Source organism: Penaeus chinensis, chromosome 41, assembly GCF_019202785.1.
Source record: "Penaeus chinensis breed Huanghai No. 1 chromosome 41, ASM1920278v2, whole genome shotgun sequence".
Taxonomy (NCBI): domain Eukaryota; kingdom Metazoa; phylum Arthropoda; class Malacostraca; order Decapoda; family Penaeidae; genus Penaeus; species Penaeus chinensis.
Genome location: NC_061859.1, coordinates 1,956,100 through 1,963,599, shown reverse-complemented (window position 1 = coordinate 1,963,599; position 7,500 = coordinate 1,956,100). Strand labels below are relative to the sequence as shown.

The 7,500-nt window shown below is 43.1% G+C and overlaps 1 protein-coding gene across 4 annotated transcripts in view; it reads right to left on the bottom strand.

Annotated features, from left to right (window-relative positions):
• Positions 1 to 7,500, bottom strand: part of LOC125047509 (protein prickle-like) — a 384,484-nt gene that overhangs the window by 13,356 nt on the left and 363,628 nt on the right. The window lies entirely within an intron of this gene.

Here is a 7,500-nt window from a genome sequence, read left to right as displayed (position 1 = left end):
TTGTCGGACCGATTGGGGGGGCGGGGGGGGGGGGGGGCATGATGGATCGCTTCGCTATTGCCTTGTTGCAGTTGCTGTTGTTTATTTCTATGTTTGTTGTTTGTTTGTTGTTCTAACTGTTGTTGTTGTTGCCGTTTTTTTTTTTTTTTTTTTTTAATCATACATGACACGATCATTTTTTTTTTTTTTTTAATCTTACGAGGCGACACTGTCTTGTCTCCGCAGCTATCACTTCCCTCCCTCTCTCCTTCCGACTCATTCACCCCCCCCCCTCCCTCCCTCCCTCCCTCCCTCCCTCCCTCCCTCCGACCCACCTTCCCTCCCTCCCTCCCTCCCTCCTGCCCCATCCTTCCCCTCCCCCCCTTTCGACCCCTTCAATATCCAAAAGCTTGATGGCGGAGGCAGCTGCACCAAATGAAAGGTTAAGGGAAGCTAAAAAGGCGACAACACGCTTGACATAAAAGGATTATGGATAGGTGGAAAAAGGGAGTGGGAAAAAAAGATAATGGGAAAGGAAAGAGGGGGAGGAGAGAGAGAGAGAGAAGAGAAGAGAAGAGAAGAGAAGAGAAGAGAAGAGAAAAGAAGAGAAGAGAAGAGAAGAGAAGAGAAGAGAAGAGAAGAGAAGAGAAAAGAAAAGAAAAGAAAAGAAAAGAAAAGAAGAGAGAGAGAGAGAGAGAAGAGAAAAGAAAATAAAATAAAAGAAAAGAAAAGAAGAGATGAGAGAGAAGAGACAGAGAGAGAAGAGAAGAAAAGAAAACGAGAGAAGAAAAGAAAACAAAACAAGAAAGAGAAAAGAGAAGAAACAAAGAAAACCAAATAAAAAGACAACCAGAGTCACCGACACACTGACAGACACAGACACTTCCACCTACCCTACCGGCACCTCACCCAAGAACGCACCAGAACGACTAAAAGGTCAGCGAAAGACATATTCCACGACACAGAAATGACAGCGCGTCACCCTGCTAACAAGTTTCGCCTGCGCTCTTAATCGGAAATCATCCCCCTTGTCGCGCGAGGAAAAAGCGGAAGGAAGGAGGAAAATAGGAGGACGAGGAAGAAAAAGAAGAAGTAGAAGAAATAGAGGAAGGTGGTGGTGGAGGTGGAGAAGGAGGAGGAGGAGGAGGTGGAGAAGGAGGAGGAAGAGGAGGAGGAGGAGGACGAGGAAATAGAAGGAAAAGGAGGAGGAGGGAGAAAGAAAACGAAAAAGAAGAAAAGGTGGACGAAGATGAGAAAGGAGGGGGAAGCAAAGAAGTAGAAGAAGAAGAAGAGGAGGAGGACGAAGAAAGGATGAAAGAGAGAGAGAGAGAGAGAGAGAGAGAGAGAGAGAGAGAGAGAGAGAGAGAGAGAGAGAGAGAGAGAGAGAGAGAGAGAAATAAGGAAGAAATAAGGACCCTCCCCCCTCCCCCCTTCTTCCCAGATCCCCGAAATACACACATTTGGGAATAAATATCCGCTGACATTTTATGAAGAATAATTTGTCAACTCCTCTCCTCCCTCCCTCCTTCTCCCCCCCCCCCCTCCAAAGTGCCAAGGGGTCGAAGGAGGGCGAGGCGGCAGGTGCGGGAAATGGCCCTGTTCTTACGAGGCAGGGATAGAGAGAGAGAAAAAAAAGATAAAAAAAGAATGAAAAAGGAAAATAGGAAGGGGAAAATAGGGAGACAAAACGGGGATAAGGGAGAAAAAAATAATAAAAAGGAAGGAAAAGTAAAAGAAAAGGGAAGAGAAGGAACAGTAAAAAGAGAAGATGGAAAAAAGGCGGATTATTTCTGATGAGATATATGAAGGGAAAAATATTTAAAAACCTAAAATATTTTTTCTAAAAAATATCAATTTCTTCAAACACCAAACAAATAAACAGAAAACAAACACAAACCAAACAGACAAAAATCAAGAAAAAAAAAAAAATACAAAAAAGAAGAAAAACAGGCGAGGTCCGGAAGACAAGCCGGATCTAATGGCCCGCGTCTTGATAAAAGCGTCGCCGCCATTTTTCGACAGCGAAATCCCGGCGTTGGTCGGGCGGGAAATTGGAAGACGCTAAAACACGGCGCCTGTGATGGAATGGAGGAGGAAGAGGAGGAGGAGGAGGAGGAGGAGGATGGGGAGGAGGATGGGGAGGAGGAAGTGAAGGAGGAGGAAGGAGAGAGAGAGAGAGAGAGAGAGAGAGAGAGAGAGAGAGAGAGAGAGAGAGAGAGAGAGAGAGAGAGAGAGAGAGAGAGAGTGGAAACGAGACAAAATGACAGCGACACTTCAAAATGCTTCAAAAATATATTTCAAATCTATTCTATAACCTACATCCAGATCACCTTTCCTGTCATTTCTCACTCTCTACCTCATATGCAATACAAATGCAATATATATACACACAAATATAATATATATATATATATATATATATATATATATATATATAATATATACACACTTAAATTGCAATAAAAGAAATAACGAGTGCTTTCATCTCCTTTCTCAATTGCATTTAATCGACTCCACAAAGGTCGCCCAATTTTCTTTAAGCAATAAACACGTGACACCGACTTTCTCCACAAACGAGTCCAAAAGATAGTCCGTTAACCTTTCAGCAGATAATTACATCGGCATCATCAAATCCACAAATCGACAAAAGGCCATTTCACGTTATAAAAAAAAAAAAAAAATGAGCCTCGTCATATTGATAAGAAAAAAAAAAAAAATGTATATATATTTATATATATACACACACACACAATGATAATCAAAACTTAAAGTATGTAGGTCTATCACAGAGCGTTTCGAAAAAGCCTTATAAGCGTATCTCCTCTTCGAAAAAATAAAATATAAAGAGTAAAAAAAAAAAAAAAAAAAAAAAAAAAAAAAAAAATAGATATTCGATAATACTTTCATCACAACTTAGTTTGAAAAATCACCTTGCGACACACCATCCTCCGTAATTGTAAATTGACAAAAAAATCCATTCAGTAATTACGTGAAAAAGAACACGCAATTAATAAAATAAATATATATCAGCCATATCACCTTATAATCAATTGATCAATAACGGGATCAAATCTTCAGTCTCATGCACTATACACAAGGGTGCGAGTTGATGCTCTTGATAACTGCCATCAACATCAACTTTGCAATTTTCTTAATTTTCTCATCCACTTTCACACTTCGATCTCCCGCGGGAAAAGCCAGATAAATATATATATATATATATATATATATATGTAATACACTTCACCTTCTCAATTATCTTAACTTAATCATCATGATCATCATCATCATCATCACCATCATGATCATCATCACCATCTCCATCATCATCATCATCATCATCACCACCACCACCACCACCACCACCACCACCACCACCACCATCCTCATCATCATCACCACCACCACCGTCCTCCTCCTCATCATCATCACCACCTGATTCAAAATCAAATAAAAAATAAGCGCCACTCATTCCCTTTCGAAATCAGCCGCCTCACCGTGACGCTGTTGACACTCCGGCGTTACAGTGAAGTGAATTCGGAGCTTTCAACGGAATGACGCAGACCAGGGCGAGAGGTCGCGGCTGAGGCTGTTATTTTCTTCATTTCTTTTGGCAGTAATGGTGATGATGATGATAATGATGATGATGATGATAATGATGATTATAATAAAAATGGTGATATTATATTAGTAATAATAATAATAAATAACAGAATAAGAATGACCTTAATGACAACAATAATGACAACAAAAACAACAATAATGACAACAAAAATTACAATAATGACAACAAAAACAACAATAATGACAACAAAAACAACAACAATGACAACAAAAATAAAAATAACGAAAAAAACAACAACAATAACAGCAAAAACCATAACAACCAACATTCACAAACAACTACAACAAAACCAATCATAAACAAAGAAACAACACCATCGCCATCTACCTCCCATACTGACCTTCTCCAACAAATCCATCGGTTGCAGAGGGTTGCAATTGGCAACATTGTGCACCGTGAGCCCCGCCCCCTTCCCGTGGCCCACCAGACGCAGCAGATCCTCGAGGACCCGGATGAACCTCTGGCGAGAGAGCCCGCTGCGGAAAGTGCCGAGCGCGTGCGCTACGTTGTCCATGCTCTTGCTGTTAGTGTTGGTGTTGTTGTTGTTGTTGTTGGTGCTCTTGTTGTTGTTGATGTTGGTGATGGTGCTCTTGTTGTTGTTGTTGTTGTTACTGTTGTTGTTGTTATTGGTGGTGGTGGTGCTCTTGTTGTTGTTGTTATGCTGTTGTTGTTTGCTCTTTTTTTTCCTGTTTCCAAAAAGTAATCACTGTAATGGTCTCTCCCTCTCTCGCGCTTTTCTTATTTTCTTTTTTTCTTTCTGAATATTTTCTCTTTTTTTTTCGTTCTCTCCCTCTCTCTCTCTTTTTCAATCAAAGTATCTATGTAAGTATCTATCCATCTATCTATCTATCTATCTAACTATCTATCTATCTATCTGTTTCTCTGGCAACTGCTTGTGATTGCGAAATTTAGTGCAATAAATAATGCAAAGGGGAAGAAGATGAAGAAGAATAAGAAAAAGTCGAGTGAAGAAAGGGAATAAGAGAATGAGGGAAGAACAAAAGGAAAGTACGAGAAAGAAGAGAAAAAAAAAGCATCAGAATAGAAAACAAGAAAAAAAGACGCAGAAGAAACACAGGAAAACGATAAAAAAAACTAAAAGACAGGAAGACAAGAACACGAAAAAAATTGATAAATGAGGAGAAGACAAAATAAAATTAATAAATATGAAGACGAAGAAAATGAATAAATAAGACGAAGAAAATTAATAAATAAGACGAAGAAAATTAATAAATAAGACGAAGAAAATCAATAGGACGAAGAAAATTAATAAATAAGAAGAATAAGACGGAAAAAAAAGCAAATGTGGCGAACAGGCCATTTGGATACGACTTCATTAAGACAAACATGGGTCTCCCCCCCCCCCACCCACCCCATTCGCAAGGGATCTCTAACCCATTTTAATTTTCAGAAGGTTCAATGGGGGTGGTCTGCGTCCCTCCCTTGCCCTTAAGGGGGGCGGGGGGCGGGGGAGAAGGGGGAAGGAAAGGGGGGAAAAAGACATGGCCCTTCAAGTGCCTGTTCTCTCTTTCTCTCGTTCTCGTTCTCTCTCTCGTTCTCTCTCTCTCTCTCTCTCTCTCTCTCTCTCTCTCTCTCTCTCTCTCTCTCTCTCTCTCTTTCTCTCTCTCTCTCTCTCTGTCCCGTTCCCCTATCCCATACCCCCCTCTGACCCCCCCCTATTCCCACCCTAACCCCCCCTACCCCCCATTCCCACCAACCCCCCCCCATTCCCCGAAATCGTGTCCGGGAATCTCTGGAATGACTCAGAGGCAGTGTTTACGGCATTCGGGAATTTTCTTCGTATGCGTGAAAAGTGGCTTCGTTGATGTATCTCAAGGTGGAGCGACAGGTTCGAACACTTGGATTAAGACTTTTAAGATTATTTATAAAAAAAAAGTAATTTTCGTAATTTAGGTCTCCGATATCATCAGAAAAAAAAAACGTTATTTATCTGTGGATTATTCTTCGTTTAGTTATTATCATTATTATTACTATTTTTCTTTCTTCTGTATTTGATGGAAGAAAAAAATATGTGTTGATTCGTAATTTTTTCCTTCGTGGTATTCGCTATTTTGTTTTCTTTTCCTTTCTTTTCTCTTAGTTATCTTTCTCTATTCCTCCAGCGGAAGTCTCGGGAATTTTGCCAAAACAAGCACTATAAATTCTCCCCTTCTGCCTCTCCCTCCTTTCGCTGCCTCTCTGTTTCCCCATCTCTCTTTCCCATCTTTATTATTATCTCCCTTATTATTATCGCTCCGTTCCTCTATTTCTTCTTCTAACTCCTTTTTTTCCCTTCCCTTTCTCTTATCCTTTCTTCTCTCCTTCTCCTTTCCTATCCATCTTTCCTTGTTCTTATTGCTATTTTCTTTCCCTACCTTTCTCTTCCTTTACGTATCCTCTCTCTCACTCTCCCTCCCTCCCTCTCCCTCCATCCCTCTCCCTCTCCCTCTCCCTCTCCCTCTCCCTCTCCCTCTCCCTCTCTCTCTCTCTCTCTCTCTCTCTCTCTCTCTCTCTCTCTCTCTCCCTCTCCCCCCCCCCCCTCTTTCTCACATGAAAAAGTTTCTTCCATTACACGAGAAACACGCGGTCCGGAACGCGGGTCAAGACACTACACACAGGGTAGAGGGAAGGGGTAGCGAGGGGAGAGGGGAGAAGGAGGGAGGAGGAGAGGGGGAGAGACTGGAAGAGGTTTGGAGAGAGAAGGAGGGGGAGAGGGAGGTGAGGGAAGGAGAGGGAGGTGAGGGAAGGAGGGAGGAGGGGGGGGGAGTGGGGGAGAAAAAGGCCAATCCATCCATCCGGAGGCACTATAAAAAAGCGACTGATCCGCTGTACGGGTTTATGCGACGGCGACAGATGCGAATATCCGAGGCTCTCCCCCTCCTCCATCCCTTCTTCACCCCCCCTTCTATCCCCCTCTACTCTCTCCTCCCCCTTTAACCCCCATCCACTCCCTCCCCCCCTCCCCCCCACCCGCCCCCAAACTCTACGCAAACAGACTTTTTCTTTCTTAAGTTTTATGGCGCGAGACGGACATGTGTCGGGCGAACTTAGAGCATGGATAACATTACGTTTTTATCAATACTTCTGCTCGTATTTTTCATTTATTATTATTTTTGGGGAGGAAGAGGAAGAAGAGAGGATTTGTCTTTTATCTTTTTTAAAGTAGGAGAATATTTTTCTAGTATTTTTCGCTTTTTTTTTTTTTGAAGATTAGTCTTAGAGTTGACGGAGGCTCGGAAACATTTTGGAAAATCGTTCTTGAGACATTTAGTAATATTCCCTTCTATTTCCTTCGTTTCGTTTCAGGAAAAAAAGAGAGCGAAGGAGAAATGGAAAGAAAGGAGAGACATCGCTTAAGAATGTGAAAAAAATATAACATAATAATAAGAAAAAACCATAATAAAACAGCAAAAACAGACACACACCCGTTCCCCCCCACCCCCCCCATTCTCGCCCATCAATCCCCCCACTCACACCCATCTATCTTCGACCCCACCCCCACACCCACAACTACACCTATCTATCCCCCCCACCCCCACCTACCCCCCACCTCGACCCATCTATCTATCCCCACAGCTACACCTATCTATCCCCCACACCCATACCCACCCATCCCCCACCTCCCCACCACCCCTCCCCACAATTCCCCCCCATCCCCCCCACCTCCCCACCACCCCACCCCGCCCACACGCCCGAGCCTCTCCCTCTGGCGGCCGCCCATAAAATCAGCATCATCGCCGACTTATAGGCTTTGGAGCGCCGGTCGCGAGAAGCGGCTCCCGGAGTGCCACGGCCGAGTTACGAGCCGAGGCGGACCGTATCGCCGCGGGGGATCTCGGGCTGGGACGCGGGGGGAAGGGGGGTGAAGGGGGAAGGGGGGGAAGGGGGAAGGGGGG